This window comes from Crotalus tigris, unplaced genomic scaffold, assembly GCF_016545835.1.
Source record: "Crotalus tigris isolate CLP2741 ecotype Arizona unplaced genomic scaffold, ASM1654583v1 scf7180000024319.607755, whole genome shotgun sequence".
Classification (NCBI taxonomy): Eukaryota; Metazoa; Chordata; class Lepidosauria; order Squamata; family Viperidae; genus Crotalus; species Crotalus tigris.
Window position 1 is genome coordinate 263,757 of NW_024100491.1, and position 27,289 is coordinate 291,045.

Below are 27,289 nucleotides of genomic sequence, written 5' to 3' on the forward strand. Positions count from 1 at the left end.
GATCAGAACTCCCATCATCCCATACAAACTTCTTTTCCCAACAGGAAAGATTTCTTCTGGGAAACATGATTGCTGTAATATTTCTGAAGCAATCAGAAATATTCCTTGATTCTGTAAGTTGAATTTATATCTATTAAGAAAAAGGATAAATATATATGAGAGGCAAAGCATTTGTATTTAATCGGTCATTCCACGTACAGCTAATTCTACTTGAAGCATAATGTAAGTACATTCTCCTAGGTCCTAACCTGGCTCTTTTTTCTACAAAGCCATCAGGTGCTCAGTTACTCAAGCCCTAGTTATCTATCATCTGGATTATTGCAATGCCTTCTATGTGGGGCTACCCTTGAAATTCATTCAGAAGCTTCAGCTGGTGCAAAGTGAGGCAGCGAGAGCAGTCTTGGGGCATTAAGGATATATTGCATCTCTGCTTTGCAAACATCACTGGCTACCAGTCTGCTTCCAAGTGCAGTTCAAGATGTTGATTATGGCTTTTAAAGCCCTTAATGGCTCCTTGATGAACTCTCTCATCCCACTAAGACAAGCCCATCCTTGTGCTGGCAGAGAGGACCTTCTATGGATCTCAACAGTCAAAGAACTCCAACTATTGGGTTCCAGAAAAAAAAGCTTCTCTATTTCAATGCTTGCCCATTTGAACATCTTAAGCTTTGGATTAAGAACTGTCCTCCTATTCTTCTGCAAGAGCTTGTTGGCTCTGCCAGTTGGCTTGAGGAACAAATGGGGGCGTTCAGTGCTGGATGTGGCTGCTGGATTAATGGCATACACTGTTCCCTCCCCCTTGCTTTCTGCTTTCCACCCATCCATCTTTTTGTTATTATATTGATGTATTCTCATATTTTTTTATTCTATTAATTTTTTGTTTACACTTCATTTTTCCTTCTTACTGTTGTAAGCCACCCTGCATTCCAAATCTGGCTTATACCTTCATTATAATTGGCATGATTGCAAAGCATCCCTAGCCAAGCATGGTTCTATATTTCTACTGTTTGGGGTATTGGGACGTGTACTGTAATGCTTGCTTAATTACAGCAGCCCATGGGGGCAATATATATTTCCACTGGAGAAGATTCTTGTTTCATCACATTTTTTCCTTTGGGATTCAGTCAATCAAGCAGAAGCTTGAAATATATGCATATACGAATAATTCAAAACTAATCTTTCTGCATTTTCCTCTCACACTGGTTCTCACCTTACCAAACAGATGCAGATCTAGATCCAAAGAACATAACTCCACACAAGACCTGTTTTGTGTTTATAGCAACCTGCTCTGCAACTATACAAACCATGTATGAAACAGAAACATCTAATGAGAGATGTAAGGCCTGCTGGTCATAAATTAAAAATCTATTGGAAATGAGCAATTGTTAAACATTTCTGAAATAGGACTTAGTATTCTGGTCTGCTTGCAAAGGAAAGATGTATGTCTCCAAATATAGGAAGTACATAATAAGAAAACAAATCTAATCTCATTTCCTCAGTATTCAGTTTATACACTGTGGTAAACTGTGCTATACTGTAATTTGGTTTGGGCTTATTGGGATGCATAAACTAGTCTTTATGACTTGTAAATAATGTTTTATGATGGGGCAATAGTCCAGACAACTGTGGCTTATTGTCAGACACGAAGAATCAGTACCACACAATAATTTCTAGTTAAGCTGATTTATTGCTCATGCCTATACACAAGAATCTAGTCAACTAATGGTCAGCACTAAATTGGCACTAGATAAGAGTTAATGGAATTCAAGGGGGGTTTGTGAGAACATAACTCCATGCCCATTGCTCTCTTGACTTCACCTTCAGGCTCTGCTGTGCTTCTACTAACTTATTCAGAGATGGAAATCTAGCAAATACGTTGCCCAAGGTATTTAGAACCCATCTCTTCATCCAATTACATCAAACATAGATATATTTGTAGAGAATGAATCAATCATTACTGATAGTTCAATTTGTAACTGAGTATTAAGAAAATTCACTAAATAAGTTATCAACTGAACTTTCTCAGATTACCCCAATAGAACTATACAGGATTTCATCTGAGAAAGAAGATCAGGTATTATACAGCTAAATTAGAATCAAGACGCTAAGAATGAATAACCAAGTTTCATGTCTCTTCAAACAATAGCATCAGGTGATTTTGAATTCTGATCATCTGGATCAATGGTGTCTCAAAGAGGAGGATTGATATGTATTCTCCCCAAATGGCCTCAATAGGAAACGTAGCCAGTGACAAAATGTCCACTTACCAAGAAGCAAATTTGTGACATTGTGTTCCTCCATCTAGCCTCTCAAAGTGCTCACCTCCATTTTTTCTCTTTTTTTTCTGGGCAGGTGGTGCATTACTAAATAATACAGTAATGCACATTTTAAAAAAAAATTTCAGAAGAACTGCTTTGGACCTTTCATTAGCAGAGCAATTCTCTGCTATTCCTTAAAGCAACCTCTTTTTTCCAGACCTCCACACCAGCCTGAAAAAAGTGCCAGCTGCATGATCACCTTAACTAGTGAGTAAACTTCTTAAGCAATTGCACTGATTTCAGGCTTGTTCAAACACCTTTTAAAAAGTCTGTTTTACTGAACAGAAGAGAGGCATGATACTTCTATGAGGCCCCAAACAATTTTTCAGACAAAATTCTACTAATTACATCATTACTGTGCTGCCTCTAATTTTAATTTTCTGAGGATTCTTCTAGAGCAGGTGTGTCAAACTGCCGGCCCGCAGGCCGGACGCATCATGTGGAAGCTGCATCCATCCCATTGCCGGCAATGGCAAAATTCTCCTGATATGTTGCGTGACGTCATATGATGTCGCGAGTTTGATATGTCTGTTCTAGAGTGTATATGCAGGGCAGAGAAGAATTCTGGGAAATAAGGGTGATGGTGAAAACTTGCCTTACTTTCCATGTCATATTTTAAATCAGTGTTTTTCAAACTCATCAACTTTAAGATGTGTGGACTTTAACTCCCTGAGTTCCACAGGCACCTCCAAAAACTGATGGAAAGCCATGAGTGGTATCACAGAATAACACCCCAAGCTATTATAACAATGGTTTTCTAGTATCTCCAAAGGACTGAGACTGCAGAACACCTCTGTGTTTGTAGCTGAACTATACAAAAGTACATCTTTGAATCTGAATAATTACCTATTATTATTTCCAGGGCTTCTTTAACCTGCCACTTTTCTACTCAGGGAAAAAATACGGTTATGTAAATAATTCAGTCCACAGAATAATTTCTCCCTAAACTCCTATAAACAGAAGCAAGCTGAGTTTTGTCTTTGATATTTATTATTGAATGTAGCAGAATGTGTCCATTTGTTAATTATTACAATAGCATTATTGGCAATGAATGCATTGCAGCATTTACAACAATTTCTGAATAGGAGTAAGTATGTGTTCATGTCAGAAGCCCGTATTAACTTGAAAAGTAGCATCCTTCCCCTGCAAATATTTATAGGTGTTTCAGAGAGACTTTCATTATTTGCTGAGGAGCTTAAAAGATTAAAGGTGTAGCATAGGCTTACAGGCCATAGTGAGGATCCAGGCAAGATAAAAATAGAATAATACAGTCCCTTAATATGAATAAGGAAATAATACTTAATTACAAGCAACTGTGAATGATGGTGGTACTTTGTGTGCTTTGAATAATAGGTCTTTCTTTTAGCAAAACATAAAAACTGGAAGGAAAAGTGATTTCCCAATCAGAGAGATGCAGATTGTTTCTTTGAAAATAAGCAAAGAGTTACAATGCTGTAGCTATTAACTAGGGAGTAAATCTCACTAAAATCTGAAATATTCACACTTAGTCATTGCCAAATTGTTCAAGGCAGCCAACAATGAAAAGAAAATGTATCAGAATACAGTAAAATGGATTACTTCTAAATCATAAAAATGACACTGCAAAAGAAGTTCTAAAAAGCAAACACTGAATAATCTCTGCCAGTAAACTAACCAAAGCTCTTTTTCAAGAGAAAAACAATAGGAGGGTAGAAATCTTATGGAATGAGTCAGAGAAAAGGAAAAACTTCTCCTCCTGCTTTCTCTTGTCTAAATCCTCTTCCAAAGCGTGTTTTTTTTTCCACTGGGAAAAGCAACCATCTGGTTTTTGTCACATGCATATGTGAATGATGTGCAGTTCCGCCTCGTATATCAACATTGCATTACGATTGTCACTTGAAATAAATGTAGCCTAACCTTCTCCTCCTCCCATAGTGTTTCACTTGGTAGCTCCTCATTATTTCCATCTTTTAGACATTTTGCTCATGATCTTTATTCCTTAAAAAAATATAAAATCTCCACATTTCAGGAAAATGTGAAACGTAGCTAAGTGAATAGGGCATTTGATTGTATCAGAGCTTCTACCTTATGAAAGAATTGTAACAAGCCAATATATTTAACAGATAACTCTGGGTACAGCTTAAAGTTATATTGTTTCCTCAGTGCATCCGCAATGTTCATTGGAATGCTTCTAGTACATCAAAGCTTTTGAAAGAAAGCTATTTGTCTCCTTTTGTCCAAAGAGCTTTAAAGTTATACAAGGAGATACAATAACATGGTTTCTGTGGTGCAGTTTGTGGGCGTTTTATATAGTTCTTCCTCCAGCATAGTTATCAATTGTTCTTTCACTGAATAGCTTTCAATGAAATAAAAGATATGTTTTAATAAACTGACTTCTGCAATAAACCATTTAATAGAATTTCATGCCAAACATAAGGATCTGGAATTGGTTTAAACGGTCATTATTTGGGTAGCACATTATATGAGGCAAACATGTTATTTCATGTTTTTTTTTTTTCTGCTTCAAAAACTGAAATATGGGTCCCCAAACTTTTTTTGACAGGTATGAGCCTTTGAAATGTTACCTACATGTTGTTGGTATTTTTGCAAAATAGCTGTTAAGGACTACTATTTATTCAGAAAATAGTAGACACAGATTTTTTTTTTCCTTCTGTTCAGTCGTGTCTGATTCTCAGACAAGTCTCTCCTGTTTTCTTGGCAAGGTTTTTCTAGGTCTTCAAATGTAGATGGAATAAATGAGTTGCAAAACCAAATTAATAAGCGTCTAAACAATAAAGAATAGAAAATTATCTAATACTAGCTCATCAGCAAACTATGACTGGCAAAGAGATAGGATTTTTAAAAAAAAACTGGTAGCATCCTCCAACAAATTTACTATCAAGAAAAATAGATAACACACAACTATCTTTGAGGCCAAACTGTAGCAAATTTCTGTTGTTTCATTGTTCAAATGGTACACAGGAACCGAGCTATTATTAATGTGAAAATCATTTTGCACAATGTGTATGAAAAAGAAACAGAACAGTTTTTTGCCCTTGAAATTAGCATGGACTAAAGGATGAAAACTAAAAGAAAGAAAAGAAAGGCTGTAAAGTGGGATTAAATAACCATGATTCAATTGATTTAATCTCTGAGGCAAGAGTGTTCAAATGCAAAGAGAAAAAGAGAGAGAGAGAATTTGTTTTACAGATGAAACAACTGATATACAATATACGCAGAGAACAGAACAGTATTCGGAGATTACCTCATACTTTCAAAACATATCTAAGTACCTAACCACTTAAAATCATCACATTGGAAACTGACTAACATTCAGTAAAATGTCAACTTCCTTTTTATGGTTGTTGGAAGTAAAGTCTTCATCCTGGTTCATCCAAGCCGGAAATAAATAAGCAACATGGCGATTGCTTTGGGAAGATGGTTACTGTTTATTTATTTTTTTTTATTAAAAGTTTTATAAATTTTACAAAAAAGGAAAAAAACAAAACAATACAAAGACAAAAAACATATACAAAGAAAAAACTAAACATTACACAAAAAACCCTCCCTTCCCCAGCCTCCCCCAAGCACCCGCCCTTCCCCCCCCAAGCTTCCCAGAGCAGAATATAGGCTTAATTAAAAAAACAATTAGAAAAATTATATTTTAAAATATATATATATATATATATATATATATATATAAGAATAAAAATTAAGAAAAAGCTATATAATATTTTTTAATATCCATTTTAAACTGTATAAATTTTATCCATTTATCCCAAACAGCAAGAAATTTCTCTTGCGTTTGTTGCTTTAAAAAAGCCGAAATCTTTGCCATTTCCGCCAAGTTAGACACTTTAAAAAACCATTCCTGCAGTGTAGGCAAAGATTCCTTCTTCCAATATTGTCCAACTAACAGCCTCGCGGCTGTAATCAAATTTAACATCAATATAACCTCCTTTGTATCACAATCAGTAACTATACCTAACAAAAATAATTGCGGAGTAAATTTTACCCTCCTTTTAAAAATTCTCTGGATATTCCACCATATCTTAATCCAAAATGCTCCTATCTCTCTGCATGACCACCAAACATGGTAATAAGCAGCATCCATACACCCACATCTCCAACATTTAGGTTGTAGGTCAGGGTACATAAAAGACATTTCTTGTGGATCAAGGTGCCATCTACAAAACATTTTATAGAAATTCTCCCTTAAATTCTGTGCTTGTGTAAATTTGACATTTCTAACCCAAATAGTTTCCCAGGTGTCCAATGGAACTGGCTCACCAAAATTCTGCGCCCATCTGATCATACAATCTTTAATTAGTTCCGTTTCTGAATCCAATTCAACTAAAACCCCATAAATTCTCTTAATGTGGGTTTGTCTTTGATCCTTCACTTGCTTAATAAAATTTTCATCTTCTCTAAGAAAACCCACCTTACAATCCACCTTCCATCTATCTGCTAGTTGCCTGTATTGGAACCAAGAGTAAATAATATTTTCTTGTGTTAACTCTTCCCGTGATTTTAACTGCCAGTTTTGTCCATCCCACCTAAGTAACTGTCTATAAGACACCATGTCCATTTTAGCCCCTCTTTTTATTCCTTCTATCGCATGCCAAGGTATAGCCCATAATGGTACTTTAAAATCACTTTTATAATATTTTCTCCAAGTCCTAAGTAAAGAAATTCTTAAAATATGAGATTTAAAAACCCAGTCAATCTTTTTATTAAATATTAAATAGGCATGCCATCCAAAAAGTAAATCCCATCCCTCTAGATAAAGTATCTCAGGATTTGTCAAATTTACCCAATCACTAATTAGTGTTAAAACCACCGCATCATAATATAATTTCAAATTCGGTACCTTGAGTCCACCCCTCTCACGAAAGTCTTGCATAATTTTAAACTTAACCCTTGGCTTTTTCCCTGCCCAGATAAATTTATTAAGGCCTTTCTGCCATTCACTTAAATTAATCTCATTCTTCAAAATCGGTAGCATCTGAAACAAAAAGAGAAACTTGGGTAGAATATTCATTTTTATCACTGCAATTCTTCCCATGAGGGATAATTGCAAATTCTCCCAATTCTTCAAATCATTCTGTACCCTAACCCACAACTTTTCATAATTATTTTTAAATAATTTTGCATTAGAAACAGATAACATCACCCCCAAATATTTTACCTTATTAACAATTTCAAAACCCGTCGAGATAGCCAAGGTCTGCTTCTCCTGACTAGTCATATTTTTAAGTAGAATTTTAGTCTTATTAACATTAATCTTGAAACCCGAGACCAAACCATAATAATGAATCAACTGTAATAGTTTTACTGCAGAATGAACAGGTTGCGACAAAGTAACAACCAAGTCATCCGCAAAGGCTCTTAATTATATTCTTTTTTGTTAACTTCTATTCCTTTAATTTCCTGCGACTCTCGAATTTTAATCAACAATATTTCCAATGTTAAAACAAACAACAGTGGTGATAATGGACACCCCTGCCTAATACCTTTCTCTATTGTAAAAACCTCTGACAAACCTCCATTAACAATAAGTTGCGCCGTTTGTTTTTGATATATTACCGTAAGGGCTTGTAATATATTTTCACCAAAATTCATCTCTTCCATTACTCTTAACATGAAATGCCAATTCAATTGATCAAATGCTTTTTCGGCATCTAAAAATATCAGCCCTGCAGAGACTTGGTTGTTCTTATCTAAATATTCTAATACATTAATGATTTGTCTAACATTATTTTTCATATACCTTCCAGTTATAAACCCAGATTGATCTTTATGCACAAGATAAGGCACAACCCTCATAAACCTGTTCACCAAAATTTTAACAAATATCTTATAATCCACATTTAAAAGAGATATGGGCCTATAATTCTTTGGTAAAGTAAGATCTTGATCCTCCTTTGGAATCAATGATATAAAAGCACTACGCCATGAAGGAGGGATCTCTGAACCCTATAAAATACCATTAAAAAGATCACCTAATGGTTGGATCATCTCCTCCATTAAAGCTTTATAATAAACAGCTGTTAACCCATCCGTACCCGGTGCTTTCCCTGATTTCAATTGTTGAATTGCTGACGCAATTTCCTCCTTAGTAATTATCCCATTAATTTCATGTTTCTGATCCTCTGACAGTCTAGGGAAATTAACCTCACTTAAATATTTATTTATATCTAATATCTGCACATTAGTAGATTTATATAACTTTTGGTAATAATCCAAAAAGGATTTCTTAATCCATTCCTTCTGAGAAACTATTTTACCCTTGTAGTTTATTTTCTCTATTATTCTCTGTCTCTGTTTCTTTCTTAATTGATAAGCCAACCACCTCCCTGGCTTATTGGCATTACAAAATGTATTTTGTTTCATAAACAACAAGTTAGTTGCAGCTTGATCTGCTAACAACATATTAAATTGTGACCTTAATAACTTTAAAGATTCTTTAATACTTTCATCAGAAGGATTTAAAATCAAGGACTTCTCTTTTGATTTAATTTCATCTTCCATTTCTTTACGTTTCTGAGTCTGCTTTCGCTTATAACAATTATTCATTTTTATCAAAACACCACGCATAAATGCTTTACCTGCATCCCATACCATTGAGATTGAAGTCCCCTTATACATATTCAAAACAAAATAATCCTTTAAACACTCCTTTAACTTTTGAACATTCTTCTCTTGTCTAAACAAATTTTCATTCACTCTCCAGGATCTTCTCTCCTCTTTTTCTTGAGTCAACTCCAGCCAAACTGGGCTATGATCCGTCAATGATCTAGGAAAAATCTTTACATTCTTTACTCTATTGTACAAGTCCGTTGTAATAAAAAAAAAGTCAATTCTTGAAAAGGATTGGTGTCTATCAGAAAAAAAAGTGAAATCTCTCTCCTCTTGGTTACATTCCCGCCAATAGTCCCTTAATTCCCAATCCTCCTTCATATCAAAAAAGGCTTTGGGTAATTTTGCTTGTTTAAAAAAAGGAGAAGAACCTTTCTTATCCCTTTGTATATCTAAGACACCATTCCAATCACCCATTAAAACCACGGATCTATAGTCCAGCAATGTTATTTTTTGATGTAACAACTTATAAAATTGTTCCTGTTGCTGATTTGGTGCATAAAGTCCCACTATAAGTACTTTCTTACCATATAAACCAAGTTCAACCATCACATATCTTCCCTGGGGATCTGATTCCACCAGACACCTACGTGGCTGTCCTGGAGCGCCTGGCCCACACCTGCCTCCGCCCCCCACCTCTGCACAGTCCAGCCGTGTAGAGTGGGGCCCGTGGCTCCCATGTTACTTTTGCATCTACTTTTTTCAATCCATTTTCTTTCTGTCATTAATTCTCCAAGAATAAGAAATGTAAATTGTAAACTCTTCATAGCACAGTTCTATATCATTGTTAAAATACACTGGGCAGTTATGGACATATTCATTCATATTCATAATTAGATTGAATTGTAACACTTTCCCCCTCACTTAAGTATGTTCTTAAGTATACTTTGATCATAGCCAGGCCATTTTTTATCAGCAGTTGTAAAGAAATAGAAACAAAATGTTTAACTTGTGTATTAATAACAATTTCTTTGCAATTCATTATCTTGTCAGTAACATGATTCCATCAATTAAACACATATATGTTGAAGGCAGCATATGCACTTGTATTAGACATCTATTATCTCCTACTGCTAGTCCTTCCAAAACGAACTCAATATATGTCATACTATATATGCAAAAGTTGTCTCCTCCTCTATTAAAGCGCACACATTATTTCCCAAGTAGACAAAAAAAATAATATTACATCTTTACTATACTCACCTGCAATAAATAAACATGGGGGAGCTATCTCACAATTTTTCACCCCTATGGCAGCCTACTATGCTGTCTTCATGATTAATTTGATAAAACAGAACTTAGTGTTCTAAGTTCATCATGAACTAAGTCTGATGAAAATAACTATTTTGGCAGGGATGAATTAATAGCATGCATTTTGGGTTATAGGAGCATCTCATTCACTTGAACCAATGTGATCATATCTTTAAAATGGTATGTACAAGCCATCAATAATGTGATTGCTAATATAGGTAGGTCCGGCTTATGAGCTATTTATATTTAAGGAGATGCTCACAACAAATTCTAGTTTATTTGGTGAATGCTTGAAAGATGCATTACTTCATCTAAGCCAAAAACATGAAAAAAACTAAAGGCAATTATGAATTAAACTTGGCTCAAATCTTTAAGATGCAACATTAGTAAGAATGTCCCAAGGGTGAAATTACAAAACATCTGCAATAAATTCTATGTTCTTATTCTGGCAGGAACATTGGACAAAACTTTGGAATTTACTATCATTTGCCTTAAATACAATAAATTAAATTTATGTTAAGAATCGAATATATAATTTTAATTATATAAATAAATAAATAAAATTATATAAATACAAAATTAACAAGATGAGAGTTCCAGCACCTTTTTATTGTTTCAGTTTTAATAATTAATTTTATTTATTCATAATGAATGTGCTTGCATCATTCGTGTAACTCTATATTTTATTTTAAATTTTAAATTTCATTTAGGGATGGAAAATCAAAAAAGAGGAAATGCCATTTCAATGATAAATTGAATAAGGAATTTCCATTTATCACAGTAAAGAAGGATAACATTGTTTTCTGCAATATTTGCAGCGGAGAATTTTGTATTGCAGTTGGGGGCAGAGCAGCTATTACGAAACACTTGACCACCAAGAAACATAAGCAATCATCAGATGCATCTGCTTCCAGTTGTAAATAAGTTTTTTTTAAACTTCAAAGTATTCTGAAGATGAAAAACAGTTAGCTGCAATGGAGGGAACATTTGCATTCCATACCATAATTCACAATCAAAGTTTTCGTAGTATAGATTGTACAACTAAATTATTGAAAAAGTTTCACGATGCTAAATTTTCATGCGCCAGGACAAAATGCAAGGCTATTATTAAATCAGTATTTAAAAATTACTGTGACAAAATACTTACAGAAGACTTGGAAACTGCAGCATTTGTAACGGTTTTATCTGATGCATCCAATCATAATGAAATTAAATTATATCCAATACTAGTAAGATATTTTAATGTTACCAAGGGCATTCAACTAAAACTTTTAAATTTAGAATCCATTGAGGGCGAAACTGCTGAAATTTTGTCAAACCATCTATACAGAGTAATAAATGAAAACAATTTGAAATCCAAAGTTGTTGCACTAACAGCTGATAATACAAACACAAATTTTGGTGGGCAAAGACGCAAAGGGGTGAATAACATGTATGTGAAATTACAAGATTTACTCCAAAAGAAAATACTAGGAATAGGTTGTAATGCACATATTTTGTCAAATGCAATCAACACGGCATCATGTGCCATGCCAATTGATGTAGAAGTAATAATAACTACAATTTATTTGTATTTTAGTTGTTTTACTGTTCCTGTGGCTACTTTAAAACAATTTTGTGAAGAAGCGAATGTTCAATACAAAAAACTTTTAGGATATTCAAAAGTTAGATGGCTTGCTCTAACACTTGCTATAGAGCATGTTCTACAATTATTTGAGCCTCTCCGTTCATATTTTTTAAGTTTAGACAAATGTCCTAAAATCCTGGAATCGTTTTTCAATAATGAAATATCTGGTATATTAATGTATTTTGTACATAATCAAGCATCTAATTTTCACAAAACGATTCAAAAGATTGAAGGTGAACACCTTTCAGCTACAGAAGTTAGTCTTATTTTGAATGACTTTATCCTTCAATATAAAACTCGATTTGAAGAAAAATTTCTTCCTTTAGTTATAAAAAGAAAATTGTCAGACTTAGAGGAATCAAATCCGAGCATAACGGAAAAGTTTATCGAAGAAGTGCAGAATTTTTACCAAACATGTTTTCAATATATTGAAGAATGGTGTGAAACAAACATCACAGGAAATAACAGTTTTCAATGGTGTTTTTTGACTTCATCGTAAGTATATTGGACAGATATTGAATCTTGTGTTGAGTTTTTATCTAAAGAAATGCCAGACATTAAAATAGGCGACAATTGTCTCTTTGAAGAAATTAGAAAACTGAATGTATATTTAAATTCTGAAAAATTAATACCATGGGAAAATGAACATGTTGAAATTGATAAAAGATGGGTGGAAATATTCAGCCATTTCAAAAATGAACATATTCCATGTGAAAATTTATTTATTCTTTTCAATTTACGTTGTGCTGCCCTGGAACTAATGCAGCAGTTGAAAGGGTTTTTTCAATTGCTAATGATTTTTGGACAAGTGAGCAATCGAGATTGAATGTTGATACTCTAGCTGCAGCACTTGCCGTAAAATTCAATATGAAGGATATTTCTTGTTCATATATTTCTAATATATTGTTAGAAGATGATACATTGACAAAAAATATTCATTCAATGGAAAAGTATTCATTTAAATAATTAATAGGCATGTAAGCATAATTATAATATAAAATGTGATTGTTACAAATGTTTTTTATTATGCATTTATCATGTTATAGTGTATTCTGTATTATTGTTGCAATAAATACAATGTTTCTTTTATTTACAATATTTTTTTCTTCAATTTATTTGTGTTCTCCTTTTCGTTGTAAAAAAGTTGGTCACCTTAAAGAAGGGCCTGAGCACATGGGCAGTAGGTTTTTATACCCACTCTATCCTTTTGTTTGGAATAGTTTCCTGTTCCTGTGGCATGAACTTTGAACTGAATCTGAGTGTGTTTTTCTAGGCCTTGGTATCTGTGGTTTAATCCTATTATCATATCCTGCTTCCCTGGTGATGGGACTAATGACTCCTAGAGTTTGGGTGGGGTATGCAGATTTTAGGTCTCTTTGTCTTGAGTTTTCTGGCTCCAACTTTCTGATGGTTACATTTGCATTTGTATAGGGCTGGCTCCTGTTTGGGATAGAGAGATTTGGGGGCAGGGTTGGCTTCTGCTTTTAAAGTCCTTTTTGAGGAAATATATTTTTCTGCCTTTTTAATATTTCCTTCTCTGGGGCTCTGATTTCCCTCATGGTGAAACATAATTTCTGATTTTTAGGCATGGAAAAATACCTACCAAGTAATTAAAACCTGTTTTAATTGATGATTATTATTTTTTTTTTTTATTAAAGGTTTTATAAATTTTACAAAAAAGAATACAAAACAAGAGACAACATATACAAAAAAATAAAACTAAACAATACATATATAAAAAAAAAAAAAAACCCCACCCCTCCCAAACCCCCCCCTCCCTTCCCCCCCCCCTGAGCTTCCCAGAGCAGAATATAGGCTTAAAAAGTAAAAATAAAAATTAAATTAAGAACTTTATATTTATATATATAAAAAGATTATCTATAATATATATAAAAATAAAACTTATGAAAAAACTATATAATATTTTTGTATACCCAATCTAAATTGTATAAATTTTATCCATTTATCCCAAACAGCAAAAAACTTCTCTTGCGTTTGTTGCTTTAAGAAAGCCGAGATCTTTGCCATTTCCGCCAGATAAGCTACTTTAAGAAACCATTCCTGCAATGTAGGCAAGGATTCCTTCTTCCAATATTGTCCTACTAACAGCCTAGCGGCTGTAATCAAATTTAACATCAATACAACCTCCTTTGTATCACAATCTGTAACAATACCTAACAAAAATAATTGCGGAGTAAATTTTACCCTCCTTCTAAAAATTCTCTGGATATTCCACCATATTTTGATCCAAAATGCTTTTATCTCTCTGCATGACCACCAAATATGATAATAGGAAGCCTCCTTATAACCACATCTCCAACATTTGGGTTGCACGTCAGGGTACATATAAGACATTTTTTGTGGATCAAGGTGCCATCTATAAAACATTTTATAAAAATTCTCCCTTAAATTCTGTGCTTGTGTAAATTTGACATTTCTCACCCAAATTTTTTCCCAGGTGTCCAATGAGACTGGCTCACCAAAATTCTGCGCCCATCTTATCATACAATCTTTAATTAGTTCCGTTTCTGAATCCAATTCAACTAAAACCGCATAAATTCTCTTAATGTGGGTTTGTCTTGAATCCTTCACTTGCTTAATAAGATTTTCATCTTCTCTAAGAAAACCCACCTTTTAATTGATGATTATATCACTTTTTTTAACTGTTAATTTATGGAATAGAAAAAGCTGGATTTAACTTTGTGGAACAGCAAAGAAAAAAAATAGAAAGGGCAGGTCACAGTGATCTGATCAAATGGGCCTACATTATAGAAGAAAGTCTTGTTAAAACTTTCATTGCTTTCCAAAGTCAGAACAAAATGAAAAAAATAAAAATAGGCCCTCCCTATGTTCTTGGGAGAAATCAATAGGTAATACCAGTTTCAAACATCTCAATACGAAACAGAAATAATGTGACAGATTAATCCCTAGTTAAATCATAAGTCCCAATTTTCAAGGCGTGTGTGTGTGTGTGTGTGTGTGTGTGTACGTACTGTTAGAAGTAAAGTCTTCATCCTGGTTCATCCAAGCCGGGAATAAATAAGCAAACATGGCGACTGCTTTGGGAAGAAGGTTACAGTTTATTGCAGAAAGATGGTTCTTCAGGAAAGTGCAGAGGAGAGAGAAGAGAGGCAAAGAGAGAAAGAGAGCGAAGGAGAAGGGCTGAGCACATGGGGCAGTAGGCTTTTATACCCCCTCTACCCTTGTTTGGAATAGTTTCCTGTTCCTGTGGCATGAACCTTGAGGCTGTTTCTGAGTGTTTGTCTAGGCCTTGATATCTGTGGTTTAATTCTGTTATCATATCCTGCTTCCCAGGTGATGGGGCTGACTCCTAGAGTTTGGGTGGGGTATGCAGATCTTCTCTTTTGTCTTCTTGATTGCTCTGGCTCCAACTTTCTGATGGTTTTACATCTGCATTTGTACAGGGCTAATCTCTTGCTTGGGGCAGAGAGATAGATTTGGGGCCAGGTTTGGTTTTAAAAAGTCCTTTTGAGGAAAAATATATTTTTCTGCCCTTTTTAATATTTCCTTCTGGGCTAACTTTCATCAATCCCCCGCTTTGTGCCTTAAGTGTGTAAATTTATGACACACTTATTGGCACAACATTAAAATTTATCTGGTCAGGGAGACTTGGTAGACAAGCTTTTAAACTGTTAAGCAAAATAATAATAATAATAAGACATTAATGGAGGCAGCAGAAAAAGATCCCTTTATGCCACTAAAGTTCTAAAAGTCAGGGCAAAATTTTGTTAGATAGAAATTTATAGTGTCCAATATTCTGTGCCAATAATTTTCAAATGTTGGATATCACCTTTAGCTTTCAGTCAGGTTTGCATACTCCCCAAAATTCTTCACAGCCATGGTTCTCCTTAGTACATGACCATTGGCTCCCCAATTTCAAGGGTTGTTTCCTGCCTTAGCTCTTAATTCAGTGCATCCAGGTTTGTAATGTCCAATATGCCAGGCTATTAAATTTTCTTTAAATTGCACATAATGAGTTATAGGAATCCCAATTTGAGCTCAACAGTGCAAAATATTCAGGGCATAAGTTTGGGATTTTTCCTGTTGCTTCCTTGGTCAGGGCATATGAATTGCAAATCACCTGAGGGGGCCTAATTCCCTCCCCCTTGTTATCTGTTGGAAGTTGGTCCCACAAAGTTTTGTGCAATAGAGCAAAAATCAGCCTGAGGAACTTTACTAAAGGTAGCTGGAGGGGATAGACTCTGAATGGTGTGAATGGTGTATGTGTGCATATGCAGGTATTTCTACAAAACAGGCAATACAAACATTCTGGAAGTTTTCCCTCCCGCCAGATAGAAGTCCAAGGTGTTCAGTACTTGTTCTGCCACTTATTCCTAAATGCCATCTCTCCATTAATACATTCAACTGGCTTGTTACAATACAAATGGGGCAAGAAAGAAAAGTTTACAATGAGTTTCCACCCTCCCCCCACAGTCTTAATTTTCTCTTCTGAGGCTTCACATGGCACCACCTTCCTTCTGCAGCTCTCACAGGCATCTGGGTAAATGGTAGGACTTGGGAAGATGTTCCCCACTCAGATTGCATGGTGGCTTTTTAGTGGATGGCTGGATTCAAAACTCAATTCCATGGCTCAAATGGATGGAGGCAGCATCTGGGTCTGTGTGTTCTGCTTCCAAAGGCTTGGGAGAGGGTTTCAGGGCTGAAAGATACAAGAACAAGGTCTCCCCCCCCCCCGCTTTCTGGGTGGACTCTACCAGGAGAGGCAGACAAAAGGTATGGAGAACAAAGGGCAGGAAAAGAATTGGAAGGGGGGTAGCTTGCAGGCAGTTTGAAAATGCTGAAAACTCCAAATAATTTTAAAAGCCTAATATTTTAATATGTGCAACTTGCCAGGGGCAGGAGAACATTTATTCTAAAATAGACCACATTATTTTAGAGATTGAGAAATGCTTATGTTTCAGAAAGCTTCAAAGTAGTTTCACCAGTAAGTGATAGGATAAGAAAAGTAACTTAAGAAAATTATTTCCCCACACAATCAGACTTGAACTTCAAAATGCTCTTGTAGATAGACACACATTTTTCAAGAAAAGGATAGATAAAACACATACAGTAAATGCAAGTGAAACTTTTCCAACAGATAAACTTAAAACAATCCCTCCTGGTAACTTAAGGCTGTTCTTGAGCGTACACAGAGAAAGAGGAAAACAAACAAACACAATTCTTTTTCTTCACTCTGTTTGTTGGCCAAACAGAGTGAGGTATTTCCTTTTTGTGGCTTATTTTAAGCAGAATTTCTAGAAGAATTTAAAATTCTTTTTCCTTTGGATTTGAAACAGTTAACAGTCACATTTACCTCTCACACACAGACTTTGACAAACATATATACACAAATACAAGAGAACAGAAGTCTTAGTTTTACACATCCTAGTCATTCCCACCATAAATTTCAGATAACTCAAGTTAGGGAAGGCACATATTTTAAACATACCACGTGGTTGCATAGAGAAGAGAGAGAGAGATAGAGAGAGAGAGAGAATCACTATTTCTTATTTTCCCTTTTAAGTACCTTTATTTAGCCAAATTGGTTTCCCAGCAAGGCCCTAAGCAAAGTCTATTTTTCTTTCATACGCTACACAGTCGAAGTCTCCTTGTGAGACTTCTTTCCTAACACAGTCGAAGTCTATTTTTCTTTTTTTTCATATAGTTTCTTTACTTACCTCTTTTCCATTCCGGCCTGGACAGGAAGCTGATTCCTGTCCCAGGCTACGAGCAAGCTTTCAACTGGGAAACCTACCTTAGCCCTTGAATTGGAATCTCCCATTCTTATTTGACGAGATTTTCCCTTGACGCTAAAGGGCACTACACAGTCAAAGCCTCCTTTTGAGACTTCTTTCTTCCACCACGATTCTTTGTGAGTCCGGTAAAAATGGGACTCAAGGAGCACTCTGGATCCCTCACAGAGTTCGTGGGACAGCTCCTCTGAGGGATCCTGCCACGTTTTCAGACCAAAAAGGGGTCTGCAGAGACACTTCTGGTTTCCTCGTTAGAAGGTACTGGCTACTCTTCGACCGGCCGGCTTCACACCACTGTTTACGGATGCCTCTAATGTCTGTGGGCACCTACACTTGCTCTCGGAGGTAAGTGGCCGCTCCCTTCCTGAGGCTTAATTTCCTAACTTTGCTTTGCTTACAGGGCCTTACCAGCTAGTTGCCCAAATCCAATTCTTTCATTCACTCATTCCATTTCATTTTCACACAGCCTCTCCCTTTTCCCTAACAAAAGGTTCTGTGCTCTGGCCAACCCCCATGCTTTCCAGGTTCTGCCAATTAAACAGATCCTTTCTGCGGCTAGGAAAGACCAGAAGCAGCAAAATCCAACTGTGATTGGGAAAAAAAGTCTTCTCACTCACCCAAACAGAAATGCACATATTTTCTTTGTTCCCCTGGGCTTTAAACTTAAAATTTAGAGGTACTCACCTTCATCTTCTTTCCAAAGCAGCCCTTGAGCTCAAACTCTCAAAACTCCCTTTACTACCCTAGCTCCACATGGGCAAGGCCTGGGAAACCCATCCACAGACACAAGGGGGTCTGCTGCCGGCAAGATGGGGCTTACCAGTCTCAGTCCATTGGAGAGGTTAGCTTGGAGTCCCATCTCGGGGTGCCAAATTGTTAGAAGTAAGGTCTTCATCCTGGTTCATCCAAGCCGGGAATAAATAAGCAAACATGGCGACTGCTTTGGGAAGAAGGTTACAGTTTATTGCAGAAAGATGGTTCTTCAGGAAAGTGCAGAGGAGAGAGAAGAGAGGCAAAGAGAGGAGAGCGAAGGAGAAGGGCTGAGCACATGGGGCAGTAGGCTTTTATACCCCCTCTAGCCTTGTTTGGAATAATTTCCTGTTCCTGTGGCATGAACCTTGAGGCTGTTTCTGAGTGTTTGTCTAGGCCTTGATATCTGTGGTTTAATTCTGTTATCATATCCTGCTTCCCAGGTGATGGGGCTGACTCCTAGAGTTTGGGTGGGGTATGCAGATCTTCTCTTTTGTCTTCTTGATTGCTCTGGCTCCAACTTTCTGATGGTTTTACATCTGCATTTGTACAGGGCTAAAGTCTTGCTTGGGGCAGAGAGATAGATTTGGGGCCAGGTTTGGTTTTAAAAAGTCCTTTTGAAGAAAAATATATTTTTCTGCCCTTTTTAATATTTCCTTCTGGGCTAACTTTCATCAGTACGTACATGTATATATATAAAAATAAACATCTTGAGAATGAGATAACTGGCAAATATAAAGGTATATAACACAAAGCATTCCAAAATATGCTAACACAATTAGGTAGGACTTGTTTCAAACAAATTTAACTTTTAAATGGGATTAGTTGAGTTAAATTATGGTAACCATTCAAGAAATTAGTTATGATCAGGTATTTGTTCATAGTTTCTTGGTTAGTTTGCTAAGCTCATAACAGGCAAGTCTCATTTCTTAATTTGTAACATGACCTTCAATTCCAAGAAACTTATTTTCAGTTGAGCTTTAGCTGCTATGACACAAGAATACCAAAGTGAGCCTAATCAGATTATATAGGTTAAGTATTGTACCAGTGACGGTTGCTTTTATTTAATTTACCTTGAAAAATATATAACTGATATTTCATAAGAAAGAAACAACAATATTTAGAGAAGAAATTGCTCTGATTCTTTATAGTGACTCAGATAACCCAGACATACCATAAATATAGGGTTTATATTCATTTGAAAACTTACATAATAATGAGGTGAGGTGTCATTTTAGACAAGGTAAGAGCAATATATATCACCAAACCTTATATTCCAATTTAGTTTTTTGTTTCCTTTAAGGATTCAGCCTTGGCAACACTTTTTTACACATTGGTAGTTTTAAAAAGAGCCGAAGATGGATCCAGAAAACTATTGCCATAAAAACCCTTATTATAGTTTCTAAATTATAAGTTAATTGCCAACAGACAAATGAAAGCAATTACAGTAATTGATCTTTAGAGATCAATTAATAGATCAACTTTTTATCCTCAAAGCACACTAATGATTTTATCTCGTTATTTGCTGCATTTTTAATAATCTTATCAAGAAATATTTAAATGAACCATCTATCCAGTTTTAGTATTTAAGAGCTCTTATTTAAAACTAATGGCACAAGGTTTTACTGTGTTCTTGCAACAAACACATGAAACCAATTATGTAAGGATTACAGTTGTTTTAATACAGGGATGTCAAACTGCCGACCCGTGGGCCGGATGCATCATACCAAAACGCGTCCACCCCATTGCCGGCAATGGAAAAAAAAGTCTCAATACATCACAACACGTCACGTGACGTTGCAAGTTTGACACCCCTGTGACTTAATAGAATTTAAAAATCTGTGGCCGCTCTAAAATTCCCCCTCAAAAAAAAAAAAAAGGAATTATATAGCTGACAGAAAAGGGGAGCTTAGGTACTGCCTGCAATTTTGGGGTGTAGGTTACCATCTTGACACAGATTAAGAAAATTATCTTCAGATAGAAAAGAATTAGATTATTAAAAAAACAAGCAAATGAGTCACCATTGATTTCTCTGTTGCAAATCATTTCCCAAGAAACTTCAGAATAGTATTATAATAGACTTTGAGGGCTCAGGAACTGCCTTGCTAACATAAATTCCTTATTACAGTACTGAAAATAAGTTTTTCATTTCCATATTAACAATTTTGGGAATAATAAAGACAAAAGTTGATATTACAAATGCTGAAATGTTTTAATTTAAAAATGAGTATAGTAATTTCCATACATACAGTTGTTTTTATAATGCAAAGTCATCATTATTCTGTTTAATTCTGTTTAAGAATTCTTAAATCTTGGATCATCTGATATAGACAAAACTAAAAGTTGCCTTCATAGAGTTTTGGTGTGGTGAATCACATTGTATTACTCAGAAGGTTAAGTTTCGATGGTGCAAGAGCTTATATATTTGTATTTGATGCAGAGTATACATAAAATGAAAGTTAAATATATTTCCCAATGCATCTTTAATCTTAACTGTTTTGGAGAAAGAGGTATTTTACATTTTTTTAAATGAAGACTTTTCTTTTTTGCTCTCTATATAACATACTGTAAGTAAATATAAATAAACTTGTTATAATTTGTATTTCTTTCCACAATGATGTATATTTTGCCTTGATCTTATTCTATCAAGGAAATATTCAATAATTTTAATCATATGGTTATTCATTGCTAAATAATACATTATCTACCTTTGCTGCTCACTTTTTAGATAAGCTAAAGAATAAGTTTAGCAAATCCTAAAATCTGACATTATTCATTGACATCAATTACAATGGCCAAGTCACAACACTGACTTGACACTGTAATGGGTTGTCTACTTAACAGACCTATCTTATATTTATTACAAAGAAAGAGGCTCTTTTAGTGCCTCTCCTAAAAACAAACCCCACACTTACTTTCAAATTATGGCCTTCATATTACCCCACCCCAAAAAGCAGGAAAACTATGACAACTTGCTGTTTTTTGAAATATTGTACTTCAATTTTTGCCTGGTGAAATAGAATGCCTCATCTTATTTAATGGTAGAAATCATTCAACAAAAGTAGCAATACAGATGTCTGTCAGAATAATTTGAAGTACATTTTCCTTGCCTTGCCTGTTGGTTTGATTAATTATGTGCTATTCAGCTCTTAGTGACCACATAGAGAATAATCTATCTAAGGTAATCTTCCAAGCACCCACCACTGCTTGCAATTGAGTCCATCTATCTAGCTGCTGATCATTTTCTTTTTTTTTTTTTTCAGCATTATGTCTCATGTAAAGTCATTGAACATAAACATTTGTGCCTTCTCCAGCATCAGAGGTCAACACTGTTAATGTTCTTTTTATCCTGCTTCTTCAAAGTCCATTGATAACAGTCTTATCACTGATCTCTTACCTGCTATACTTCCACTAGCCCACAGAGAAATGAAACATAAGTTGGTAGTAATTAGAGTGTGAAAATAAACAGGGTCCACTTTTAACTGCACTAATAAACGTATTGGAAACAAAAGATTCACAAATACAGATACATGCTATATTAATTGTAATGTGATTCAAAATAAGCAAAGTTAATATGAATGATTAGCATGGATATAAATGAGAACTTGCTCTGTGATTAATGTTCCTTGAATAAAGCATGAAGAGTAATTTAAATGCCTAAGACTGGAATGAGATTTTAAGTAAACTTGGAATTATTTGTTGTTAAATTCTGTGCTTTTAGAAACTACAATAAGCCTAAAAGCTTCTGCAACTAATATAAAATTAAATAATTCATCAATCACATTTCATGATTTAGAATACAAATATTCTTTTTAGAGCCATTTGATCTGAGCTATATCTGCAGACTCATTTTTAAATTGTGTGTTTATATTGTATGTTCGTGTAGACCCTTATGTGCATGTACCAGTTGAAGCTGGGGAAATGAAATTGTACTTTTCCTATGTCATTTGACTGTATTTTTTTCTCTAAAAAGCAGGATGTGATATCAGAAGATAATAATGTCCGGCATTGCAGAGGATGTTACCCTTTTGTTATCCTACCCATATCAGGAAATAAACAATTCCTTATCAGTACTCTTAAATGTCACACCTTTGTCACCCCTTTAAAAAAGTATGTTCTAATCCCATCCTCTTACTATTGCAGCTCACTTCCAAACACCACCCTCCAAAATCAATACAGATGGGGAAAAAGTTCTCAAATATTTTGGAAGCTTTCTAGTGAGGGAAATGACTAATGGGGTTTATCCTGCAGCAAGATTGTACGTCTATTTTATATAACTGTACATTTTGTTATTTGGCAGCAGCTAGACAATTTAACATCCTCAGAATCTTCCTTGAGAGATAGTTTTCTAAAGCAGTATTTTATAGCTGGAAAGTTAAAGATCTTAAGATTTGCAACTAATATTAGTAATAATTTCAGTTTAGAAAATGAAAGTTAAGCTAGCCATGGGGTTTAAAAACACGTATTTCACATTGCTTATTATCCCTATTGTGTACTGTATTACACTTCAATGCAGATCTTCAGTGCTGATGTGCACAGTCTACTTTACCCAGCAATGTGATACTTAATCTAACCTAGAAGTCCTGAAGGCTAGATTTCAATAATTACATTAGTTATCTGCCTTCAGCACTCTTACATAAATCCAGCATCTATCACCATGTCTCACTTATTTCCAGCAACCGTGTATTTTCCCTATTCCTGATCTGAAAAAATTTCAAAAAACAATAGGCACTGAACGTATTACAGAAAAATAAGGGTTGTTTTTTCTTCTCCTGCTTATAACATGGTCAACTTGTTAGAGCTGAGCACTATATTGCCTTTGATTCAGGAACCACACTGCACAAACTGCAAAAGGTCTCACATTGGGCTATTGACAAATGAAAAGCCAATGTCATTTGCACAGTAAGGAGGCTTTTACTTTACAATTTAAGTGAAGGCAGAACACATCTCTCAGTCAGATATCTCTAATATTATTTAAGAGTGCATCCAATTTCCCACTTTCATTTATAGTAAGGTAATTAAGATAATCCTTTTAAATCAGAGGTCTTCAAACTTGACCCTTTTTATGACTTGTGGACTTGAACTCCCAGAATTCCTCAGCCAGGCACACTAGCTGAGGAATTCTGAGAGCTGAAGTGCACAAGTCATAAAAGGGCCAAGTTTGAAGACCCCTGTTTTAAATGATCTGAAGTGCTTTTTTCCTGGTTTCTTCTTACCTGGACTAAGTTGCCAGTTATGAGCTCAGCTGGCAGGTGACTCACTTGCTTATCTTTAGTTTGTTTATGGCTTCTATTTCTTTCTCAGCCTTCCTATAATCTCTCACATTTAAAGTTACCTGATTTCAAGTAATTAGGTAATTCCAAGGACATCACTATATGTGTTCTTTCTACCTGTCTAAAATCACTTGTATGTTGTTCACTCCCACTTTATGATCAGCATTCAGTAGCTGAGCCAATTGATTCTAGTGGGTGCAGTGAAGAATTACATTACAGGTAATTTCCCATAAGTATACTGAAACTGCAGATCGTCAGACAGTCTTATTTCTTCCTTGGTAAGAACTTTTACTGTATCCTATTATTTTATCCCAGGTCTCAAACCGCCCACTGCCTGCCTTTAGCAACCACATTTTACAAGTCTTTTAAGTGCAAGCACACACTTTGGAGTGTGTGTTCATTGTCAATTATCCCTATATTCACACATACATTAGGTAGTAAGCAAAATATCTTTGTAATAATGCAGTTGCAGAGTGGTACAAAACAGGATGTTAAAACAGCAAAATGTAATGCATCCTCTATTTTTGATATAAAACTTTTTTTAAAAAAAAATCAACTATAGAGCGTTTCCCTTTCATTTTATTCATTTCATTCAGGCTAAAGATAAGTTACACCATTTACTTTTAATAAATCTTCTCAAATTACTTGCCTACAAACACCAGCAGCAGTAATAACAATTTCAAACTGAGTCTATCTGAATGACTGGCTACACACTGTGGGAATCAGATTGTATATTGAAAGATGTTTTGGCTCTTAGTCTCAGAGGTCAAATAGAGGAAGTTGAATCGTAGGTCACATACTGTATCCCACTAAGCCATTATTTGCTTAAGCATGTCTCATCACATTTCGCTAGGTTCATACCACATGCTAAACTAAAACCAAACTAAACCAATCATATTATGGTTCAATGTAAAGTGCAAGCCTAAGCAATGTATTTAAAGCTGATTTCATTTACTACCATCATATAGCAGATGAAAAGGGCTGATATTGAACTACGAGGAGGTAAAATTCCATCCCTACTAAAGTTAAGTGCATTCTTGTTTGCTATGGAAATCTCAAAACTGAACAATTCAACTTAGATGTCAGTCATTGCCATAATGTTGCTGATTAGCTTGGCACTTCCTCTGAGAGTATAATGCCACCTTCAGAGCCACCTATGTCCTTTTTGTTCAACAGGTTCCTTTCTCAATGGGTAGCTGTTGCCTGCTAATATCCAGCCCAAGTCCAAAGAATTTCCCTATTCACTACCCCAGAACTATCCAAAATATAGCTCACATAGGTTTTTGAGTCCTTTTAGACTGGCAAGTACCAACCTATTCCTAGACTAAATACTAGTTCTTTTGCTGCCATCCATTGGAGAAACATGTCAGAAGCCAGAGAGGTGGTTGGTAAATTCCTTGATTTTTTTTTAATCTGCCTTTATCTCCTTTTTGTTCAATTTAAATAGCTTTTCTTGTGCTAGCAATGAGTCCATTTTGTTGCCCCAAAGCTTCAAGATGCATTGTGGAATCTGGAACTTTCAAAGTTTTACATTTCTGCATGCACTGGTCTGCCACTATTCAGATTGCTGGGTAGAATTCTAATTGTAAATTGTGCAAGTGATTTCATATCATCGTTGACATTACAGGCTACATTGTCATTGCTTAAAGCCTCCCAATGACTTTAACATTTTATTTTAAGTTGCTTGCATTTAAAAATAAAATGAAATTTCTGAAGGTTAAACAAAAGCAGGAACTCATGAATGGATTTTATTCATTTACAACAATATGCAGTATGCTAAAGAATCCCTGTTCTCTCATAAAATACCAGACATAGAGGATGTGTTTATGTCAATTATGTTATTATGTCATGTGGTTATTTAGTTTGGCTTAATGTATTGCATGAATTCAGGAAATAAATCATTGGCTATGTTTGCTATGTTGTATAAACTCAACCAACTGTACTTTAGTTGTATTTTACTTTGGCTGTGCTTAATAAACTATGTTGAAAAGATGAAGGCTCCTTCCAGTTAAGCTTGATTTGTAATGATTACACAGGCAGTTTCCATGGAAACACAGCAGAAGTGGTTTGATAATTGTCTTTACTTGTTTGTTTCTTTCATTGTTTCATTGATTGATTCTTTGGGTTTCCCAGTGATCTCCAATCCAAACCTGCTTAGCATTTGAAATATCAGCCAAGTTTGTCAGGTACAGCTGTCTCTTTTGAGGAAAAAATACAGATTTAATTTGAGTTTGATTTTACTACAAGGATGCCCTCATAATGTTCTCTTGGTAACAAAATAGAAGTAGTTTCCTGCTGTCTTCTTCTACTTAACTTTCCAGTCCAACCCATAACCCTATATTTCCTGGTAATCGCCCATTTCAATATTGACCTTTCTTTCTGAGAGATATTTTATCATGCATGGGAGGGGCTCGCGAAAAAGCAAAAACAATACTGGAAACAAATACGTACATGTGTCCAGAGAATTTTAAAAATTAACAGTCAGGTGAAACTAGTACTTTTCTTATGGATGCTTCACTAGAAAAGCTAATGGACAATTGGTCTTATATATTGTAACAACATTGTTGCTGTTATATGCACAAAAACAGAAGACTTTAGAAACACTAATAATGGAGGAATGACTTGTGAAGTTGTCTGTGTTTGCCAAAAAGGTTAAATTGACTTGTTTGATTAAGGAGGGAACTACAACTATTTTATAAAAGACTTGGGAAAAAAATCAGACTTTTTGCTGAAAATGGTTAAAAATGAACTTTCTGTGACTATGTTTCTGACTGCTGATTTTGGGATTTATTGATTAAAAAGATTTGTTTATGGGAAGAAGGAAGTGATTGGAAGTCGCTTCTTTAGATTTTTTTCTTCACTTTTGTTCTTCCCTTTTATCTTTTATTTCTTGTATATTTCTGTAATTTTTGATTTTTTTGTAAAATATTTTAAGAAAAAATGTAAAGCATATAATCTTGCCAAGAAGGATAAACTGCTAGCATGGAATAGGAACTCAATTTAAAAACAAGTAAAGGAAATAAGCTCCTGCTTATTTTCCTTGTATAATAGTTTTCAATAATAAAACTCAAAAGCCTTTTTATTTAACAGAATAACGGCATTGGAAGGGACTTTGGAGTTCTACTAATTCAACTGCCTGCTCAGGCAGGAAGCTCTGTACATTTCAGACAAATGATTGTCTGATCTCTTCTTTAAAACCTCCAGTTTTGGAATATCCAAGCTTCTAGAAGCAAGTTGTTCCACTCAACATTATAAAAGCAAAATAAACTTATAGGAAAGGATTGGAAATGGCATGTGATCTCTTTCATATATATTAAACACATGACTCTTTTGTTGTTGTTAGTTGCGAAGTCGTGTTCAACCCATCGCGACCCCATGGACAATGTTCCTCCAGGCCTTCCTGTCCTCTACCATCTTCTGGAGTCCATTTAAGCTCATACCTACTGCTTCAGTGACTCCATCTAGCCACATCATTCTCTGTCGTCCCCTTCTTCTATTGTCCTCAATCTTTCCCAGCATTAGGCTCTCCTCCAATGAGTCCTTCCTTGTCATTAGGTGGCCAAAGTACTTGAGTTTCAACTTCAGGATCTGGCCTTCTAAAGAGCAGTCAGGGTTGATCTCCTCTAGGACTGACTGGTTTGATCGCCTTGCAGTCCAGGGGACTCGCAGAAGTCTTCT

The 27,289-nt window shown here is 35.2% G+C and overlaps 1 long non-coding RNA gene across 1 annotated transcript; it reads left to right on the forward strand.

Annotated features, from left to right (window-relative positions):
- Positions 1 to 27,038, forward strand: LOC120299892. Its single transcript, XR_005554496.1, has 3 exons — positions 1 to 113; positions 2,353 to 2,525; positions 21,602 to 27,038. It is a non-coding gene; the product is annotated as an uncharacterized LOC120299892 (long non-coding RNA).
- The last annotated feature ends 251 nt before the right edge of the window (positions 27,039 to 27,289 follow it).